The sequence below is a fragment of the Cervus elaphus genome, chromosome 1 (assembly GCF_910594005.1).
Source record: "Cervus elaphus chromosome 1, mCerEla1.1, whole genome shotgun sequence".
Lineage (NCBI taxonomy): Eukaryota > Metazoa > Chordata > Mammalia > Artiodactyla > Cervidae > Cervus > Cervus elaphus.
The window spans coordinates 44,840,554-44,862,503 of NC_057815.1; the positions used below are offsets into that span (position 1 = coordinate 44,840,554).

Genomic DNA, 21,950 nt, shown 5'->3' on the forward strand with positions numbered 1-21,950 from the left:
GTTGATGCTGAGGCCTTGTTAACTGCTTCTGTCTGTCACCCACTTGGAGGTCACCCAAGGTTTCCTTCACTCTCACCTACGACCCGGGAGGCGGCTGGCTGTGCCATCTTCACTTTACAGGTGAGGAGACTTACAGGCCACCTGTTCACCCAAGGACACAATCACCGCTGTCGTCTGGCTCTGAGTTCAGGGCCTTTTCCCTCGGGCGACGGCTGCCCACACCACACCATCAGCACGGTGGCAGGTTTAGAGAGGACCCAGAGCACTGTGTGTTGGGTGTCAGTGATTTCAGAGTCTCCTTGGCCTGGAGCTTCATTTAAGATGAAATGCCATCAGCAGGGTAATTATCATTATTGGCATATTTAAAGTGCTTAAATATTTGAGTCCAAGTCAAGCTTTTACAGCTCTCTAAATCAGAGAGGTAGTTACTCCGGGGCCAGGCCTCCTAGGAATCGCAGCCCTTCTGTATTAGGAGCAGAAAGAACTGTTTCCTGGCCCAAAGGGGGCTCCCTGCAGACAGGGGCCCCTCTTTCCAGAACGGGCTCTGCGCACTTGAGCACATGTATGTGCTTGCACATATCTGACTTAGAAGGTCTCAGCACATCCTGCTTGGATCTGGAGATAGGCTGCTGCACCTGTCACTGATGGCGTTCAATTAGGGGCCTGAGACGCTTTTAACTTTTATTGTTTATTAATAAAGTTAAATCCTAAGCATTAAAACCATACTGATTTAGCTTTTATTCAAGAGGGAAATGAAAATGATCCATTCCCTAGGTGAGAGAGGACAGGTTGTGTCAGCATGAGAAGGCCCCTGGGAGTCTGTGTGAGCCTCTGACTTCCCTCTGCCAGCACCATGGTGTTTCCTGGGGGTCCCCGCCCGGCCAGAGGCAGACAGAGAGCATGGCTGGGCTTGGAGATTTTTTTTAAGTGAAGAGCCTCACTTACAGAACATCTACTTGTGGGAGGTGCAGAAAGACCACCGTGAACCTCTTTGCTTTGCAGCTGGGTGTGTCTGAGCACGTGGAGGTCAGGGCAGGATGGTGCAGTGGTTCTCAGAGAAGCCCTTGGAGGCGGCCAAACATAGGTTCAAATCCCGTGGCTTCCACTTGCAGGCTGTGTCCTATCAGAGCAGCAGCGGCTCCTTTCTGAACCCCATCTCCAAAGTGGGGCTCTTTGAAAAAGGTGAAAGTGTTAGTCTCTCAGTCGTGTCTGACTCTTTGCGACTCCACAGACTTTGTGGCCCACCAGATTCCTCTGTCTATGGAATTCTCCAGGCAATAATACTGGAGTGGGTTGCCAGGCCCTCCTTCAGGGAATCTTCCCGACCCAGGGATTGAACCCAGATATCCTGCATTGTAGGTGGATTCTTTGCTGTGTGAGCTACTGGGGAAGCCTGGGGCCCTTTAGACCCCGCCTTTCAGTTTATGCGAAGATTAAGAGTGATGGTGTGTGGAAGTTCAGTTCAGTTCAGTCACTCAGTTGTGTCTGACTCTTTGCGACCCCATGGACTGCAGCACGCCAGGCTTCCCTGTCCATCACCAACTCCCAGAGCTTACTCAAACTCATGTTGATCGAGTTGGTGATGGCATCCAACCATCTCATCCTCTGTTGTCCCCTTCTCCTACCGCCTTCAATCTTTCCCAGCATCAGGGTCTCAGTTCTTCACATCAGGTGGCCGAAGTATTGGAGTTTCAGCATCAGTCCTTCCAATGAATATTCAGGACTGATTCCCTTTAGGATGGACTCGTTGGATCTCCTTGCAGTCCAAGGGACTCTAAAGAGTCTTCTCCAACACCACAGTTCAAAAGCATCAATTCTTTGGCACTCAGCTTTCTTTTAGTCCAACTCTCACATCCATACATGCCTACTGGAAAAACCATAGCTTTGACTAGATGGACCTTTGCTTTTGAATATGCTGTCTAGGTTGGTCATAGCTTTTCTTCCAAGGTGCAAGCGTCTTTTAATTTCATAGCTGCAGTCACCATTCTGCAGTGATTTTGGAGCCCAAGAAAAGAAAGTCTGTCACTGTTTCCATTGTTTCCCCATCTATTTGCCATGAAGTGAAGGGACTGGATGCCATGATCTTAGTTTTCTGAATGTTGAGCTTTAAGCCAACTTTTTCACTCTCCTCTTTCATTAAGAGGCTCTTTAATTCTTCGCTTTCTGCCATAAGGGTTGTGTCATCTGCATATCTGAGGTTACTGATGTTTCTCCTGGCAATTTTGATTCCAGCTTGTGCTTCATCCAGCCCAGCATTTCATATGATGTACTCTCAGTTCAGTTCAGTTCAGTCTCTCAGTCATGTCCGACTCTTTGCGACCCCATGAATCACAGCACGCCAGGCCTCCCTGTCCATCACCAACTCCTGGAGTTCATTCAAACTCATGCCCATCGAGTCGGTGATGCCATCCAGCCATCTCATCCTCTGTTGTCCCCTTCTCCTCCTGCCCCCAATCCCTCCCAGCATCAGGGTCTTTTCCAGTGAGTCAACTCTTCGCATGAGGTGGCCAAAGTACTGGAGTTTCAGCTTCAGCATCAGTCCTTCCAATGAACACCCGGGACTGATCTCATTCAGGATGGACTGGTTGGATCTCCTTGCTGTCCAAGGGACTCTCAAGAGTCTTCTCCAACACCACAGTTCAAAAGCATCAATTTTTCAGCGCTCAGCTTTCCTCACAGTCCAACTCTCACATCCATACATGACCACTGGAAAAACCATAGCCTTGACTAGACGGACCTTTGTTGGCAAAGTAATGTCTCTGCTTTTTAATATCTGCATATAAGTTAAATAAGCAGGGTGACAATATACAGCCTTGACATATTCCTTTCCCAATTTGGAACCAATCTGTTGTTTCATGTCCACTTCTAGCTGTTGCTTCTTGACCTGCATACAGATTTTTTTAGGAGGCAGGTCAGGTGGTCTGGTATTCCCATCTTTAGACCCGCCTTTCCGTTTATGTGAAGATTAAGAGTGATGGTTTATAGAAAGTGCCTGAGATATTGTGAGCCACCTGATAAATGACAGGAGGCAGACCCTGGTGCCTTGCTTTTGGTGGCATTCTCTCCCACTTTGTTGCTTAAGGTGGTTAGAGGATTAATCACCAAACTTGACAAATAACATTTCCTGAGACCCTACTATGTGCTGGGGTCATGCGGAGACCCCCCAGATTGTAGAGGGTGGAGCTGTGATTGAAACCAGAGGCCCCTCCCTCTGACTATTTGCAGCAGCAGCAGCCTGGAAAAGCCTCGCCTCTAACACAAAGTCTCCTCCTCCCAAGGGTCCCGCCCTGGTTAGCCTTCTGCGCAGCCTGTCTGCAGGGCTGTGCCCTGGCTTTTCTGGGAAGAGCCTTCCCAGACATAAGACTCTCCGGGGCTGCCAGCCTGCATTTCCCCAGGGGCACCTTGTTCCCCTGGGGACTGTTCAGGATTGAATCTGTCAGACGGGGGACCTGTTGCTACGTCTGGAAAACCCACTGATCTGGAGACAGCAGGCTGGGAACTGAAAAGAAAGAAGGGACGGCAACATGGGGGCAGTGAGAGGGTCATCTCCGGCGCTTATGAGACTGCTTGCTGGGGGCTTATTTTTCCCTCCTCCCTAACCTCCTTGCCCAGCTCAGGGAGCCACCAAGCAGGTGGAGCAGGTGGCCAGACTGCATGGCCCCTCGTTTCTGGCTGCCTGGGGGAGGGAGATGGGAGCTCCCCCTGTGCTCAGCTAAGCTCAGTCTTGGCAGCTGGGGGCAAAACTCAGGGGAAAATGGATCTGTGAGACCAGGGGACCTTGAGGAGTTAGGACTAGTTTCCTAACCCCCTCCCCACTCTGGGCCTGAGAGGATGGGAGGGCAGTAGGGGGCTGCCAGTGTGGCCAAGAATCCCTGCAGAAGCCTCAGGACCCTCCAATGTGTCTGGTGCCCGCTGTGAATTTTTCTCCGAGATAATTGGCCTGTGAGGTTACAAACCTGGCAATTCCCCACCTGCTCAGATTGGGAGAAGTCTTTGGCTAATTCTTGGAAACACGACAGAGCTGCCCCAAGTGCAGTAAATCAGCTTTGTAAATTGGGAGGCTAGGTCAGAGTCCGGTTGGTTCTTTGGCAGTTTGTAAAGCTGCAGATGGCCCTGGCAGGTCTCACAGGGCCACACCCAGGTCTTCTGCCAGCTCTAGTCTGCCCCGAGCACTTTTACATTTCTGGTGCTCCATCTGTGCTGACCTTGGGGCTGACCCGGCCTCACCAAGACCTGCTCTGAGGGTTCTAGTTCATGACCTAGAGGTCCAAATGGTGCCTCCCTGCTGCAACCCAGGAGGCCGGCTGCCATGCCCCCACTGTTCGCTTTCCAGGAAGAAGCAAGAGGCTCAGCATGCCGCAGGCTTCAGGTTAAGCAGTGGCACAGGGTGCGCTGAATGGCGTTAGGGCCTGGCCCGCCGCGCCATCACGTACCTCTAGTGCTCCTGCTGCCTGGCTGAAGTTACTATTTTAAGTTAAGGCGGGTCTACTTTATTAAAAAGGAAACCCCCAGGGAGGGGTAATTCTGTTGAACTGCTATTAGCCATGGACAATTCAGCGTGAATTAATTAATCTGATGGTGTCCCGTGTGACCGCAGGGTGGAAGGGGCATAAGGTCGGGTGATTATGGGGGGAAAGCAGAGAAGGGGAGCCAGGGGCAGTGAGGACAAGCAGGACCCCCACTGTGCCAGGTTATCTCTTGTTTGCTTTAATTTTTTTTAATGTAAACTTTTTCACAGGAGTCTATCAAGTATACCAAAAAAAAAAAAAGAAGAAAATCATAAGTGCACAGCTTTGAATTTTTGCAAAGTGGACACGCCCTTCTATCCAGCACCTGGACTGACACGCAGCAGCCAGTTGTCCCACTCAGGCCCCCAGCTTGTCACTCTGACCCCTGCTATGACCATGGTCCTGACTCTCAGTGCCCGTTTCGGAAATGGATGAACGTGGAACCATACCGCAGGCATCTTTTGTGTCTGGCTTTCTTTTGTTTTAACGTGCTCTTTGTGGATTTCCTCCACGTTGGTACAGTTCGTTGATTTTTCATTGCTGTGTTCCATTGTCTGAATATGCCATCGCTTATTGACTCTATGGTTGATGGACATTTGGGTGTTTAGTTTTTGACTCTCATCGACAGTGCTGCCTTGAATATTCCTGGACATGTCTTTCTTATTTCTCTTTATGTCTCCGGCTAGATGGTTTTCTCCTGGGAACCCTCCTCTGACCTCCATCCCCAGGGGAGGTTAGGTGCTCCTCTGTTTGCCCCCCTGTGGCATTCTGTAGCATTTCATGAGGGCAGGAAAAGTAGAACTATGATATTTTCAGCTTTTAGTCAGTGTCTGGCACTGAGTTGGTGCTCAAAAGTGTTAGTTGAATGAATGCACAAATCTTGCCTATATCACAATTTTGCCTGGGGCTGGTCTCGACCTCTAAGCAAAGCAGCTTAGGAAAGCTGTGTTGGGGGACCTTAGAGACCATCTGGGATTCCTCCCTAGAGAGAGTGGTGCTTTCTGGGTTCTGGACTCCACCTGAGCCCTGCTTTCCCTGAGGATGGGACTGGAGTCCAGGGCAATAGTCAGAGGTGTCTGGCTGGGCAGGATCCCAACTTTTCCAGGCATTTCAGAGACTAGACACCAAGCTGTGGCAAAATGTATCTCTGAGGACCCTCAGGCCACACAGGCCTCCCTGGACATAGGGAGGGAGGCCAACTGGGAGGGAAGCATCATGAAGAATGGAAGAGAAAGAGAAGATGCAGGAAGGGAGGGTAGAGAAAGAGAGGAGGCGAGAAGGGGAGCAGACACACAAACAAATCTTTGCTTTCTCCTTTCCAGAAGCAAGGCACAGGGGAGAACCAGACAGGCATGGAGCCTGAGCTCTCGGGAGAAGCGAGTGACCTCATGTTTGGGCTGTGTTGTTTGCACCAGCAAGTGACAAAGTGGAAGCAGGAACATGAGCCTGTCGAAATGCAATGTCAGGGTGCCCTGGTGGGATAGGCTTTTTTTTTTCCCCGTCGGTGCTTGGCAGATCCCTTTCACAGGCAGACGGAGTCGCTTCCTGTGCTCCCTGGCTGAGCAGCGTTGATTGAGCACGTTATTCTTTATTCATACACCTTTTGCTGAGCTGCATAACAAATGTGCTGTAAATTTCGGTGCTTTAGAGAGAGCCTGATGCATAAAACAGGACTACCTCCCCTAATATAATGGAGGCTGGTCAAATTCCGCATACATCAAAGCCATTTGGGGTTCAATTGCTGTGTTTTTGAAGTAAACATTACTTCTTAAAGAAGATCCACACGCAGAATAAATTATTTTTTTTGGCATGATCTGAGGCTAAAGCTGGTTGAATCTTTTCGACTCAGCCCAGGTTTTCTCCTAGTGAAGTGTGCTAGAGTGCTTAAATCCCAAACTGCAGAATGCTCCTTCCTTCTCCTGGGCTGCCTTTGCCTACAGAAGTGCACCTCTCTGAGCCCTGTCTATCTTGTTCCTCGTGGTGGCATCTCAGTCTTCATTTTATGCATTCATTTTTACTAATTTCCAATTATACAGCGCTTACTATGTTCTGGGCTTTCCTGGTGGCTCAGACAGTCAAGAATCCGCCTACAATTTGGGAGACCTGGGTTCAAGCCCTGGGTTGGGAAGATCCCCTGGAGGAGGGAACAGCTATCCACTCCAGTATTCTTGCCTGGAGAATCCCATGCACAGAGTAGCCTGGTGGGGTACAGTTCATGGGGTCACAAAGAGTCAGACACAACTGAGCAACTAACACTTTCACTTTACTACGTGCCAGGCTCATTTTGAAGCTCTTTAACAAATATTAACTCAGTTAGCCTTCACAACTCTATGAAGAGGCACTTATTTTTTTAATATTTATTTTTATTTATTTGGCTGTGCTGGTGTTAGTTGCAGCACATGAGATCTTCAATCTTCTTTGCAGCATGTGTGGGATTTTAGTTGTAGCATACAAATTCTTAGTTGCAATATATGGGATCTAGTTCCCTGGCCAGGGGTCAAACCCCACCCTCCTGCATTGGGAGTGCAGAGTCTTAGCCACTGGACCACCAGGGAAGTCTGAAGCACTTACTTTTAATGCCATTTTCCAGATGAGGGAACCAAGGCACAGAGAAGTTAAGTAACACACTCTGCTGCCTCTCAATTATGTCTTCTCAAGTGGCCTGAGAAGTAGGGGCCTGCCTTTTTCAGGAATTAGAAACAACATTTGGTGCCTTTCTTCACATCCCCAATCAGAGGTTGCCCCTTGACCTTGAAGAGCAGAGGGTCAGCCCTTGGGGAAGAAGTCACAGTCTGTGAAGTACACCTGTCCAAAGGCCAGACTGAGTCAGCAGCACCATGGACAGAGGCACAAAGGGGCGCTTGGTGCTCAGGCCAGCAAGGTCAGCTCTGGATAGGAGAATTCCAAGGGCTTGCTATTAATTCTCTTCATCTTGTTAGACATCCACACCATAGATGCTCCTGGCATCTCTGGACTTAAGTCCTTTTCTTCTGGTTTTTCCTTCCTTTATTCTCCACCCATCTCCGCTCTAGTGGCACCGGTGTCCTCACAGCTGTCCAGTCTGGAAGCCTGGAGAAGTGAAAGTGAAAGTGTTAGTCACTCAGTCGCGTCCAGCTCTTTGTGACCCTATGGAGTGTAGCTTGCTGGACTCCTCTGTCCGTGGGAGTATCCAGGCAAGAATACTGGAGTGGGTTGCCATTCCCTTCTCCAAGGGATCTTCCTGACACAGGGACTGAATCCAGGTTTCTTGCATTGCAGGCAGATTCTTTACCATCTGAGACACCAGGGAAGTCATCCTGTTTTCCTTTTTCATGCTCCACATCAGATCACCAGGTCCTGTCAACTCCACCTCCTGTAAAAGTCTCACCTGCAGACACACCTCTCCGCCTCCACCTTTGTTCAAGTCACTTTATCTTGCCAGGACTTCTGTGTCGCCCAGCCCACCAACCTTCCACACTTTAGAGGCAACCCCTCCAAAACTGCTTTTGAGGTACAGTCTGAGTGATTTTTCTATTTTCTTTCTGTGATTCCGGTTACCTCACTCCTTTACTTGAAACTGTTCAATGGCTCTTAGAATACAATTCACACTTCTTAGGAGTGGCTTCCAAGGCCATGGGTGACAAGGTCTTGCCTCCTTCAGGGCATCAGCTCTGCTTTCTTTCAGATCCCTAAACATCTGTTTCCTCTTCCTTCAGGCCACGTATGTACTGCTTCCTCTTCCCCCTCTCGACCTCCCTCTGGCTAATCCAAGGTGTTGCTCACATCCCCACTTAGATGTCCTTTCTTCTGAGGAGAGCTCTCTGACCCCCCCAAGCCCAGCCTTGGGGACCCCGTCCCAGTGTTCCCATGACAACCAGGCAACATTTCCTCCACAATAACGCCATGCACTTGGTGTTTGAATTCGATGGCTACCTGTGTGTTTATCTGTTTTACATAGTGTCTCCCCATCATGTCTTACGTCCTAGTAGAGAGCCGATTTGTGGAAAACAGTTAAAAAAAAAAAAAAAACACTTTAATGAGTAAGTGCTACCAGGAAAAGGGTATTGATCCAGCAGCCAGGAGACTCAAGTTTTCTTTATTTATTTTTAATTTTAATTTATTTTTAAGTGGAGGATACTTGCTTTACAATATTGTGTTGGTTTCTTTCATGTATCAACATGAATCAGCTATAGGTATATACCTGTCCCCTCCCTCTTAAATCTCCCTCTCACCTCCTCTGCCCCATCCTACCCCCTCTAGGTTGTCATAGCACCATATTTGAGACTCAGGTCTTAGAACCTGCACTGGCACAGATTCTTGATGCTGAAGAAGTCATTTTCTGACTCTGAGCCTCATGTTCGTATCTGTGAGGTGAGGAGCCTGCACTAGGTTCTGGATCCATCTTCTGCATCCTGGATTTGCTTTCCTAGGCTGTCTCTACTTCCCAGATTGTGAGAGCCCACCCTCTCCACTTCTCCCCCAGTTTGGCTCCCTGCCTTTAGCTGGACACAAATTCTTGATGCTGAAGAAGTCATTTTCTGACTCTGAGCCCCATGTTCGTATCTGTGGGGTGAGGAGCCTGCACTAGCCAGTGGCGGCCTTGGTTTCTCTTTGAATCCAGGACAAGAATGCCTTGAAATTCTCCCATGTCCTTCTTCTCACCTCATCTTGTTTGCTGTCAGAACATTCTAAGTAGGATGCTTCTCAAGCTGCCTCTGTACTTGTGATCAATAGAAAGGCGTTGAGTCTACATGCTCGCAAGGCCGCCTTCCCCCAGCAGACCTGGGAGATTCTTGGTGGCTGCAGCCTGAGTCAGCATTGTTTAATTTTAGGACCCACTTACTGTTCACATGTTTCTCATATTCATTCAGCACATCCCTCGAGCACTTAATACATGACAGGCGTTGCTCTCGGTGCTCGGACACATAAAGAACAAAGTAGACAAAACCCTGCTCTCGGGAGCTTATATTTTCGCAAGTGTGTGTAGGAGTGACCCATACAAATAAGCAACACAATGGAGAAGTAAATCATATAATAAGTTAGGAGGTGGTAAGTGCTGTGGAAGGAAAGGGAAAGAGGAGCAGGGAAGATGAAGACTCTGAGACTCTGAGGTTTGAGTCAAGATCGGAAGAAGTTGAGGGCGAGTGTCGATTTCTGTGGGGGGAAGGACATTCCAGGTCCCAAAGTGGGAGCCTTTGGGGGGTGGTGTGTGGGCATGGACCCGACATGACCTGGCAGAGCACCATGCCCGGTGCTCAGCAGGCTGGTCACTAGCGTTTGCTGGTGGTCAGAGCATAGGCTGCTGGGCTTGAAGCAGGCAAACTGTTTGCCACCTGGCCCACTGCACGCTGGCTTTGTGATCCTTAGCAAATTACTTTGTTGAGTTCCTGTTTCTTCGCCTTTGTAGGTCATGACCCAGGCTTCATGGGGTTGTTGTGGAACTTGATGAATTAGGTACATGGAGGGGCCAGCTCATTGGCACATGAGTGGTGTGTGCAGCCCAATAGCATCAGTTCCTGGCATGCCCTTCCCCTGGTCTTTGGGCAAGATGGTTGTCTTCTCTGAGCCTCAGTTTCTGCTTCTGAAACAGAGAGGATAGTCAATCCTGTGCTGTCTTCTGTCTAGACTTTAATAACTGTCATGTCCAGCAATGGGAGTAATAGTATTTTAAATGTATTCAGTTGGCCGAAAAATTCGTTCAAGTTTGTTCTTAACCTGAACAAACATTTTGGCCAATTCAATAGATGACAGATTCCCAAGGGCAGGGGTTCTATGTACATCTATGTGCACATATATGTGTGAGTGTACCTGTGTATGATTGCATGTATGTACAGTTTGACAGGACACAAGTAGTTTTTTTTTTTTTAATCCTTCATAGATGCTTCAGGGACAATGACACTGTATTTTTAGATGAGACCTCAAACCGCCCACACACTCGGTGTTCAGTCGATCCTCGTTGAATGAATGAAATAGTGCTGATGAAGTGATCTGTGCTGGATAAAATGTATAGGTCGAATTCAGCAGAGCTGTTTGCTTACAGGTAGCAATGATGGAGTACCATCATGAAGAATATTTAGAATATATTTATTGAGGACTTAACTATGTGCCAGGCACTGTATTAAGGACTTTACATGCATTTCTCATTTCAAAACAGTCAACAACCCTGCAAGGTAGGTACAGTTATTATCAGGATTTTATAGTTGAGGCAACTGAGGCTCAGATGTCAACCTCTTGATCACAGCTTGTAAATGAAGAAGCTGGAATTAGAACCCAACCTTCCGGAGCTAATGTACTCTCCTGCTATTCTTATGTCTTCCTGAAATGTCACTGCACCTTTCCATGGTCTGATCTCCCATGAGGCGGGGAGGAGGAGGAGGGAGGAGTGGGGTGGGGAGGAAGGCTGTTCTTTCAACCAGGCCATGTGGAAAGTCCCGACTATAAAGTCACTCCCCAGGTTACTGGCAAACCTTCCCAGTAGGATGGGGAGAAGATGAAGGAGTTAGCTTTTCTTGCCTGCAGTAGACAGTGAAGATGTTTAAAGACAAGGATTGCTTTCTTCTATGTACCTAAAGTTATCCTTTTCCATTTGGTCTCAGAGCATGTTAAGAACTTGGTGGAGGGTACTTCCCTGGTGGTCCAGTGGTTAAGACTTTGCACTTCCAATGAAGGGGACACAGGTTTGATCCCTGGTCAGGGAACTAAGATCCTGTATGCTGTGAGGCATGGCCAAAAATAATTTAAAAATAAACCTACTGAAAAATCAAAATTGCTTAAAAAAAAAAAAAAAAAGAACTTGGTGGAGCTATGTGAGCCCTGGACCACACATTTCCCTTTTAGGTGCCTAAAACCTGAGGACACATGTGTATGTATAGTAATATATGCTTGGTGCATACATGCGAAGTCACTTCAGTCGTGTCAGACTCTTTGAGACCCCATGGACTGTAGCCCACCAGGCTCCTCTGTCAATGGGATTCTCCAGGCAAGAATACTGGAGTGGGTTACCATGCCCTCCTTCAGGGGATCTTCCCCACCCAGGGATCGAACCTATGTCTCTTATGTCTCCTGTACTGGCAGGCAGGTTCTTTACCACTCGTGCCACCTGGGAAGCCCATATGCACGTACGATATCAACATATAATATCTGTATGTATGGTGTGTGTGTGTGTGTGTGTATCTCCATCCTTCCAGACCAGTGTGAGGGCCTCTTTCTGACCATGCCTGGGCAGCAGTGGGCACCCTCTGTGTCCTGCCAGCACTTCCCTACACCTTAGCTGTGTGATTACACTTCCCAGCCTGTGCCTGGTGACTGGTGTCTGCGCCCATGCTCCTTTGAAAGAACGTCTTGTGTCCTAGTAGCTTTCTGTCCACTTGCAGCTCATGACTAGTGAGTGCATACTCAGCATGTAAGCTCCTGCTTAGCCGCACAGTCATGGACGGCTCTTTGTGAGCCCACGGACTGCAGCCTGCCAGGCTCCTCTGTCCTCCATGGGCTCCTCACCTCCATGGGCTTCTCCAGGCAAGAACGCTGGAGTGATTGTCATTTCCTTCTCCGGGGGATCTTCCCACCCAGGGATCAAACCTGCATCTCTTAAGTCTCCTGCATTGGCAGGTGGGTTCTTTACCACTAGTCCCACCAGCATGGAGATGAACAAACGAATGAACAAGAGACTGGTCTTCGTACCACCAGCCTAGGTGAGGCTATCATCTACCCCAGTCACTCCCGGGTAGGAGGTTAACAACAGAGGCTACCTTCCTGTGGGGTGGGGTGCCCAGAGCCAAACTGGAGATGTTCCATGTCCTTGGCTTCCAAGCTCCCGTGGGCACGCCAAGCTGCGCAGAGCTGACCTGGGTGCCCCCCGTCCCCTCAGCTGGACTGGGTGGCCGGCTCTGGTGGCTTGGAAGAGCCTTTCTTCTGGAGCCTGTCTCATCTGGTGCCTGTGTTCCTGTCCCCTGGCCTGCCAGCTTCTCCTTGGGTCTGCGTGGAGAAGGAACGCGTTAGGAAGTTGCTCTTCTGCGTGTTTAATGTGCTCCATGCCTGCTGTGTCCCCCTGTGCTCAAGTTCCGGGCAATTACCCTCCTGCCGGGTTTCGTTGCTGAGCACAGCAGGTGGGCCTTGTTTGTAATTCACTTGCACCATTAACGCTGGGTTAGCACCATAAGGGCGACTGATGCGCTCAGTGCCCCCAGCCCCAGATGCCACTTGATAGCAGGATGTTAGATTGGCTTTGGGGGCTGAGGCATTTCTAAGCTCTTCCTGATCTGCTTTCTCCAGCTGAAAGCGATGAGAGAGGTTTCATCTATTGACAATCACAGGGTACTAACAGTCATCCGCACTAATGGGAGATCTGTACCCAAATACTGGTCGCCCCAAATCATGGTGATTTGGCTCCAAACAATAATACCAATAAATCCTAATAACAGCTCTCAGTAATCTAAGCAACAGTGCCATCATTGAGCACTTGCTATTTGCAGGCGTACTGCCAAGATCACAGCTAATCTTTGAGAGCAATCTTAGGAATATCCAACATTTTCTCCATATTGTGGATGGGAAAACAGGTTTGGAGAGGTTAGTCACTTGGCCAAGGGCATAACTAATAAGGAGCAGAGCCCAGAGTCGTGGATCTCGGTTTGATGCAGGCACAAAACTGGTGCTGCTAATGGCTACCTTACACTGCCCTCCTCTGGGATGAATGATCTCCATCTTGCCATGCTAATATATATATATATATATATATATATTTTTTTTTTTTTTTTGCTAGCATTGATATTAAGATGAGTTACTGAGTAAGGGAATGAGGAGTATGATTAAAACATCCTCCCTAGGTTTACTTTTATTAATTAATCAACCATACATTTATTGAGCTCCAACTAGGTGGAAAACATTGTCCTGGGTGTTTTACAGAAAACAAAGATAAATCATTCATCCGTTCAGTAAATCTGAGAGATGGGGAGTCAGACATATATTCCAGAATGAAAGACAGGGAATGAAATGTTGAGGGTGGGGGCGGAGGAGGTAAGAATTAAACAACCGCAGGGATCTTACTTTCTGATTGTTGAAACATGATTGGCAGTTGGCAAAATCTACTGCAATAAGCATCACATATAGTGTCTCCTTTGATCTTTGAACAACCCCGTGGAGAAGACAGTGCAAGGAGCATGTTTCCAGTTTTATGGGAAATTAAGGCACAGAGGGGCTTCCCCTGCGGTTTAGTGGTAAAGAATGTACCTGCCAAGCAGGAGACGTGGGTTCAATCGCTGGGTTGGGAAGACCCCGTGGAGAAGGAAATGGCACCCCACTGCAGTTTTCTAGTCTGGAGAACTCCGTGGACAGAGGAGTCTGGCAGGCTACATATAGTCTAGGGGTTGGAGAAGAGTCGGACACGACTTAACCACTAAACAACAACAGCAAAAAGCACAGAGGTTTTAGGATCTGATGGTGGTCACACAGAGAATGGTGGTAACGCCAGGTTGGAGCAGAGGCCTTATGACTCCAGCTCCAGACGCTTCAAGAATCTCTCACATTAGAACCCAACGTATATGCTGGGCCTCATCCAAGCTTGGTGCAGTATATGTGATGCCCTCGGTCTGATTCTGGAGATGCCTGGGGTTCTGCTTTCTTTGCAGACCCAACCCCTGGCTGCTTAGAAACTTTCTTTTTCCTAAATTTGCGGGAAAATTCAGGGCCCTAATGTTCAGGCCGTACAGGGTCCGCTCCCTTCAGGGTCAGTTTCCCCAGCACATGTGGCTAAGTGCCACTCACTGGCCTTCCTGCTCTCCAGGCCGCCTGGCACACCCTGGTCTCATCAATTTCCTCAAGCACAGCTCTGGTCCTGGCCCTCCCTTGCCCAGAAACTTTCAGTGGCTCTTTATTGCCTGGAGGATAAAGTCCCTGCTCCTTAACCTTGGCATCGAAAGCCTTCTAGAATCTGACCCCAAGGCTTATCTCTCTCTGGACCCCGCAGACACCGTGTGCCCCTGCAAGGTGGGCTACTCCCTGTCCCTGGGACAGCTCCTCTTGCCTTCTGCAGTGAGTGCCGGGAAGGTCTCCCTTCCTCCGCAGCACATACCTCAGGGCTCAGCATGCATCCTGCGTCTTCCAAGAATCTGGTTCCAACTCCCTGGGCCTGGGAGGCCTTTCTGCCCCTGTCTTTGCAGCACTTCCTCCCGTTTGCTGACGAAGGCTGCCCAGTCTCGTGACAGCTGCCCCACTGGTCTCTTGCAGCATGAGTTTACGAGGGGCGCTGCTTGATTCACTTTTCCCACAAGGACATCCGATTTTTCCAGTACATTCCTTGAGGGCAGTCAGCCCATCTGAGAGTTCTGAGAGCCTGTTGGTGCTCAGCGCAGCACTGGGCGGGCCCCGAGTGCCTAGGGACACTGGTGCAATGTAGCAGGGTTGCCAGGATATGGGAGGTTCCTCCCCCAAGCCCAGACCTGCACCAGGTGGTACTCACAGCCTTTCTCTCTCCTTCTGGCAGCTGGAGCTGGGCTTTCATGGTTAGGTGTCCCCTTCATCTGGGCCCTTGCGGTGGGGGAAGTGTTAAGTCCAGAGACAGCCCCCTTGCTTAACTAAGGAAGTGAAGGATTTCCCCAGGGGAACGTCAAAAGCCTTCAGCCTCTGGACTTCAACCCCTAGCCTCTCCTGGCTCTGCCTGAGTTCCTGAGATCACCAGGCCATGGCCAGGAGAAGCGATGAGGCTTTGACAGGCTGGGTGAGACCTACTGTATGTACGTGCTGTCTCCTCTGCCGTTTCCAACTCTTTGTGACCCAATGGACTGGGTAGCCCGCCAGGCTCCTCTGTCCATGGGATTCTCCAGGCAAGAATACTGGAGCAGGTTGCCCTTTCCTTCTCCAGGGGATCTTCCCAATCCAGGGATAGAACACGTGTCTCTTATGTCTCCTGCACTGGCAGGCGAATTCTTTACCACTAGCACTACCTGGGAAGCCCGAGAGCTACTGTTGCCTGTGACTAATGTGGAATCCCAGGGCAGCTCCTGGAGAAGAGTGTTCTCTGCATCCCTGACCCCTTGAGAGATCAGGTCAAGGTAGTGGGGCCCCCATTCCCCTCCTCATCTCTCCTTCCAAGGGAGGACCCTCCTGTCACCTGGGGCCTGGGACTCTGCTAAGAACCAGAGCTGTGAATGCATTTGTGTGTCTTGGGGGGTCTGGACAGGGGCTGGGTAGGCATGGAAACTGCAGGTGGACTTAGGGGCTGTGGAAGCAGCAGGAGAGGCGGTGCTGGGGTTCGCCTGTGTCTGGGCAGGGACTGCGGTCTGGGAACACACTCTGGGGGCACCTCTGAACAGCGGCTTGGCTTCTGCTCTCCTGGCAGCCAGCGCACCTGGCCCAGTGACAGACGGTCCAGCGAGACCGTGAGAGCACTGAGCACTTGGCCCTGAGGTGCTGCGTGTGTGCATGCTCAGTCACTCAGTCGTGTCTGACTCTTTGCAGTCCCACGGACCGTAGCCCGCCAGGCTCCTTTGTCCATGGGATTCTCCAGGCAAGAATCCTGGAGTGGGTTGCCATGCCCTCCTTCAGGGGATCTTCCTGACCCAGGGATCGGTGTTGTTAGCCTCACTCTATAGAGGAGGGGGCGCAGGCTCAGGGGTGAAGTAAGCCCAGGTCTTAGAGCCAGTCATTGAGAAAGCTGGAATTCTTTATTGTTTTTTAAATTATTAACTAGATTTCTTAATTGAAAAAGCCATCCAATCTTTAGCTTAAAATGCAAACAGTAGAGAACACTTCAGCATGACAAGTGAGTCTGCCTCCTTGCAGTTCTAGGGCCATCTCTGCAGGGGGCAGTTGCCCAGCGGCAGTTTCTGTCCTCTGCCCCACGCAGAGCCTGGTACCAGGCCTTCCCCAGGTGGATGGCATCAGTGCTGATGGCACTGGGTGGGGGCAGGGGCTGGAGGGGACTTCCAGGCCGTTTCCAGAGCTTGCAGCAAACTTGGGTGATGCTAGCAGAATAAGTTCATCGCTTTGCAATTTGAAGAGGACACCCAGGTGGTGCAGTGGTAAAGAATCTGCCTGCCAATGCAGGAGGCACAAGAGATGTGTGTTTGATCCCTCGGTCAGGAAGATCCCCTGGAGTAGGAAGTGGCAACCTACTCCAGTGTTCTTGCCTGGAAAATTCCACCGACAGGGGAGCTGGGTGAGCTGCAGTCCACAGGCTTGCAAAGAGTAGGTCAGAACTGAACACAGAGACATGCCACTTATTTTGCTGTGGACCTTTATTATGCAGTATCTGGCTTTCCTATCTTCTTTACCTCTGCCCCACCCCCAGCCTTATGGTTGCTGGGAGAGAGGGGCCAGTCCTGGGCCTCCTGGAGGAAAGCATGCACCTTGGAATGGCTGCCTTCTCTCCTACTCTGGCAGGGACTTTAAGAAGACAGGGCCTTACTTCCTGCTCACAGTGTCTGAGACGCTGAAAAGGCCGATGTGTACATGAGCTGACCACGTGGGCGAGATGGAGCCTGGCCAAGGGAAGGGAGCTTGTGTCTGTGACCCAGCCACTCTCAGGTCAAGACGTGCTTCCTTATCGATAACAGTTAGAGTGCTATCCTCTGGCTTTGACCTCAGCGGAGCTGGAGATTGTCTTCCATCATATGTAAGTCTATAATAACCCATCTTTTGCTGCAGATGGTTAAATTCAGATGCATCTCCCACCCCCATCCTTGTCTTCTGCAGGCTACAGAGCCCAACTCTTCCCACATCTCTTTATGGAAGTTTGCAGTGCACACAGCCTCGATCCTAGGCTTCTGCAGGGCAGCCCCTCTCCTCCCAAACACCCATACAGAACCTGAGCGAGGGAGGGAGGGCTGTGTTTGCCTGGAAGTAATTAGGAGGCTGTCTTTTACAGCAGTTTCTCTCCCCATCTTTCTCCCCGCTCGCTCTATTCCTCTGTTGGAGGCTCCTGCAAGGTCTCTCTGCTCTAAATGTGTTCCAGACGGCTCCACCACTGGGCTATTTTCTTTCAAAGCCTCAACTCACGTGGTCTCTGCTAGGAGCTTGGCTCCCCAGGGCCCAGCCTGGTGGCCTCAGATAAATGCCAGGGACATTTTTCATCATCCAGAGCCAGTCTTGACCTCCACATCCAACCCAGGGATCCTCTTCCCATCTCTCGTGGCTCACCTAGACTGGTGATTAATTCTCCATCTTCTCACCTCTAACCGCCTCCTTTGCCATAGAGAGGAGATTCGGATGCTGAGGCCTCCTCCCTTCTCTGTGAAGGATGCTTGGTCCAGTATGAGTTTCAGGAGGGCAGTCAGCTGTGGATGCAGAGCCTTATCCTGGAGCAGAGAGAGACTGGGGATGCCTAATGAGAAGGACTCACAGAAACACAGCAGACTCAAAGAGAAGGTGCTCCCAGTCTCTAGCCTTGTGGGCTCCCTGCCATTCCCAACACTCATGGTGCAGTGTCCCACCAGTGCCTCTGGGTCTCCTCTGCCGTGCTGGTTCCTCCGTCTGGCTCCTCTCCTGCCTACTCACCCCTGTCCCCTTCAAAGGACCTGGCCAACTCAAGTCAAACATTTTATCCTCAGCAAGGCCTTCCCCTCTGGCCACGTGAGGACCCCACCAAACACTCTGTAGTAGCCTCTACTTTCCCCCCACCATCTGTCATGGCATCTAGTTACCTGGATATGGATTAATATCTCCTCCCTAGACTGTAAGCTCCGTCAGGGCAGGGATTGGACACTGCCTGCCCCCCAGTAGGCACTCAGTAGAAATATTTGTTGAGTGAATGAAGTATAAATCATGTAGCGGTATTAAGTCTAGTTTATGCTTGGGTTTCCGAGGTGGCGCTAGTGCTAAAGAACCTGCCTGCCAATGCAGGAGACGCAGGAGATGCTGGTTCAATCCCTGGATCAGGAAGATCCCCTGGAGGAGGGCACAGTAGCCCACTGCAGTATTCTTGACTGAGAAATCCCATGGACAGAGGAGCCAGATACAGTCCATAGGGTTGCAAAGAGTCAGACACGACTGAAACGACTCAGCACGCATGCTTCGGCCAGTCTAATGTAAAGGAGCAACAGACACCAGTTCTTTTCAGAAAGCACTTCACTCACCTACAATGTAATTCTCCAGCTATTGTCTCCTTTGAGTCTCTTAGCAACCCCGAAGGGCAGATGGTGGGAGTGTAGTTTCCCCATTTCACTGAAGAAGAAATGGAAGCTCTGAGAGGTTAAGAGATGGGCCTGAGGTCACACAGCTTTCCACCTCCAGCGTCTGCTTTTTCTCCTGTGCCAGGCAGAGTCTGAGTGAGGAAGGAGGGCTGACTCTTGAGGGAAAGGTTCTGGACGGGGCTGACTTGGAGCAGCATTTTGGAGGTGAGAGGGCTGTGGATTAATCTTAGCACAAGACGTGGGAGGTCGTCTCATTGGTAGAAGACGTGGCTGTGGTCCAGGGTGCCTTAGATGGGATGAGGGAGAGACAGGAAGTTCACGTTCACCAACTGCATTACACTGAAGATGTCTCGCAACAGCTTTTCAAGGGAGGCCTTGAGTCACCCATGGTTTATAGTTGTGGAAATGAAGCTCTTAGAGGTTATGTAACCAGCTTAAGGAAGCATAGGGACAGCTGAGACTGGAAACCAGGGTTGTCAGCTCTTGGTTTAGAGGTGAACTGAGTGCTTTGGTCTGAAATAGACATGGGGGGGAAGGGGAAGGCAAACTGGGGGTCCCCCCTGGCTCACACATTAGTGCCCAAGAATTGGGAACCGCTTCCACAGTCTTGTGTCCTGAGTTCTGGCAGATACCTGCAGTGGCCCTGCTCCCTGGACGTCCTCCCCAAAAGTCAGGCCCAGGCAGGACCAGTCCTTCCACTTGAGTTTATCCTGATGCGTCAGACCTGGTCCAGCTGATGCCAAGCCTCCCTGGCTGTTGTGCCATATTATAACTCATCACAATCTCCTGAGAGCATCTCCTGATAGTAAATCCTAAAGGCTGAGGACATCTGGGCTGATCGTTTTGCCAAAGGACACTCCTAGACTCATCCCTGTGTTGCTGGCTCCCCCTGCCCCTGATTTGGCAAAGTGTGCAAATGCGCCCAGATCTATCTGCATTTCTCTTGTCTTCTTCAACATCGTGATAATCACTATCATCACATTCTAACACTTCCTCAGGTACCACTGTGTGCCGGATTCTGGGGTACATTGAGGAGGCAGGTGTAGAGAGCAGTGGATGAGAATGGGGTGCTGGAACCGTGGCCTGGTTCTTCCACTGACGAGCTAGGTGACCTTGGCAAGTCCCATTTGACCCCTCCACCTTTGGGTTCCTTGTCTGCTGGGGGTTGGAGGGAGGATGAGTGTCTGCCTCACAGAATTCTGAGGAGCATTAAATCTTAAATCGTACTTTGCCCGTACAAAGCAAATATACTTACATATACATATTTATTTATTTTTGGCTGCCCTGGGTCTTTGATGTTGTGCGTGGGCTTCTCAATGTGGCGGCTTCTCTTGTTGTGGAACATGGGTTCTAGGTGCATAAGTTTAGTTGTCCCAGAGCTTGCGGGATCTCCTCGGACCAAGGCTCAAACCTGTGTCTTGTGCATTGGCAGGTGGATTCTTAACCACTGGACCACCAAGGAAGTCCAGAAAGCAAATATTTAGCAAATGTTACCTGTTTTCATAAAGTACAGTTCCTAGAACTGCAGAATCTCAGAGTTTAAAAGAACCTTAGAGATCATTGGTCTGATTCTCTTATTTTACAAAATGGAAAACTGAGGCTCAGACAGGCACAGAGCTGGTGAACACCCAGGCCTCTGACTCCCAGGACAGGATCTGCATCCAAGCATCACACACGTTGCCAGGGAGATGGGATGCTCACACATGCTGCCCACTGTATCAGATCACAGAGGATGACTCCCCAAGGAGGCCACATGGCCTGGGGTGCCACCCCACTACCTGCCCCATCCAAGTTGCTAGCTGCTGTTGGGAGTTTCTCTCTGTTGGAGGAGTCAGAAGAGCAGAGAATCACATGTCCATTCGTCTTGAGGAGGCTGGAGTATCGGGAGGAGTAATCAAGATGTTGTTGCTCAGAGTCAAGAGCAAACCTGTAATTAATCTGGCTGCCCCTCTGATTTCCTTTTTCCTCCCATCACCAAACACTCTCTAGTGGCTGTCAGCCTCCTCTCAGACCCACCCCAGAAAATCAGGATTGATGGTGTAATAGTCCTATGGGGACTAGAGAGACCAGTGGAGGGACCGCTGACAAGTCAGGAGAGGAGCGGTCATTTAGCACAACTGGGTCAGGGAGTCTAGACACCGTTTACCATGGAACATAAGGAGCTGTGGGTGGGCAGTGTCTGTCTGTGCCTGTTAACCAGTGTGGGTTGGGAGTCAGCACACATTCATGGAGCTTCTGTTCAGGATGAGCATCATAACAAGCATGTCAGGAAGATACATGCCAGAGAGCTGATGCTCCCCTGCCTTCCAGGAATGCACAGTCTGGAACAGAGAGAGGGCATCAATATATGCAAGTTAAATGACCATTCATTCATTCACTCATTTCTTGATGTTTATTTGTAGTGGCATTGCACTGGGTGCTGTTCTAGGTGCTGAAGGTATAGCAGTAAAGAAGAAGGCTCTGCTTTCACGGAGATTCATTCAAAAATACAAGCAACAGGGCTTCCCAGTGGCCTAGTGACTAAGACTCTGTCTCCCAGTGCAGGGGGCCTGGGTTCTGTCCCTGGTCAGAGAACTAGATCCCACATGCCACAACTAAGGCCCAGCACAGCCAAAATAAATAAGTAAAAATAAATATTAAAATCTTTAAAAAATAAAATACAAGCACCAGAGAGAGCATCAGAGACATTGAGGTCTGAAAGAGACAGGAAAGGATCTGCCTTGAGGAAGCAGAGCAGTCTTGAGATGCTGAAACAATGGAAATTAGGTGCCCCCTCTGAAAAAAGTGGGGACCTCTGATCATCGTATTAAAAAGCAGAGACATCACTTTGCTGACAAAGGTCTGTAGAGTCAAAGCTATGATTTTTCCAGTAGTCATGTATGGATGTGAGAGTTGGACCATGAAGAATGCTGAGCACTGAAGAATTGATGCTTTTGAGTTGTGCTGGAGAAGACTCTTGAGAGTCCCTTGGACAGCAAGGAGATCCAACCAGTCCATCCTAAAGGAAAGCAATCCTGAATATTTATTGGAAGGGCTGGTGCTGAAGCTGAAACTCCGTAGCTTGGCCACCTGATGCAAAGAGCTGATTCACTGGAAAAGACCCAGATGCTGGGAAAGATTGAGGGCAAGAGGAAAAGAGGGGAAGCAGAAAATCAGATGGTGGGATGGCATCATCAACTCAATGGACATGAGTTTGAGGAAACTCTGGGAGGTGGGGAAGGACAGGGAAGCCTGGTGTGCTGCAGTCCATGGAGTCACAAAGAGTCGGACACGACTGAGCGATGGAACAGCAACTGATTTCTGGTGTTTGGGTGAGGAAACATCCTGGGCAGGTAAACGC

The 21,950-nt window shown here is 49.8% G+C and overlaps 1 protein-coding gene and 1 non-coding gene across 2 annotated transcripts in view; both read left to right on the forward strand.

The window, feature by feature from the left end:
* GRIK4 (glutamate ionotropic receptor kainate type subunit 4) overlaps positions 1-21,950 on the forward strand; it is a 485,478-nt gene that overhangs the window by 126,010 nt on the left and 337,518 nt on the right. The window lies entirely within an intron of this gene.
* TRNAG-UCC lies at positions 11,113-11,185 on the forward strand. Its single transcript has one exon. It is a non-coding gene; the product is annotated as a tRNA-Gly (tRNA).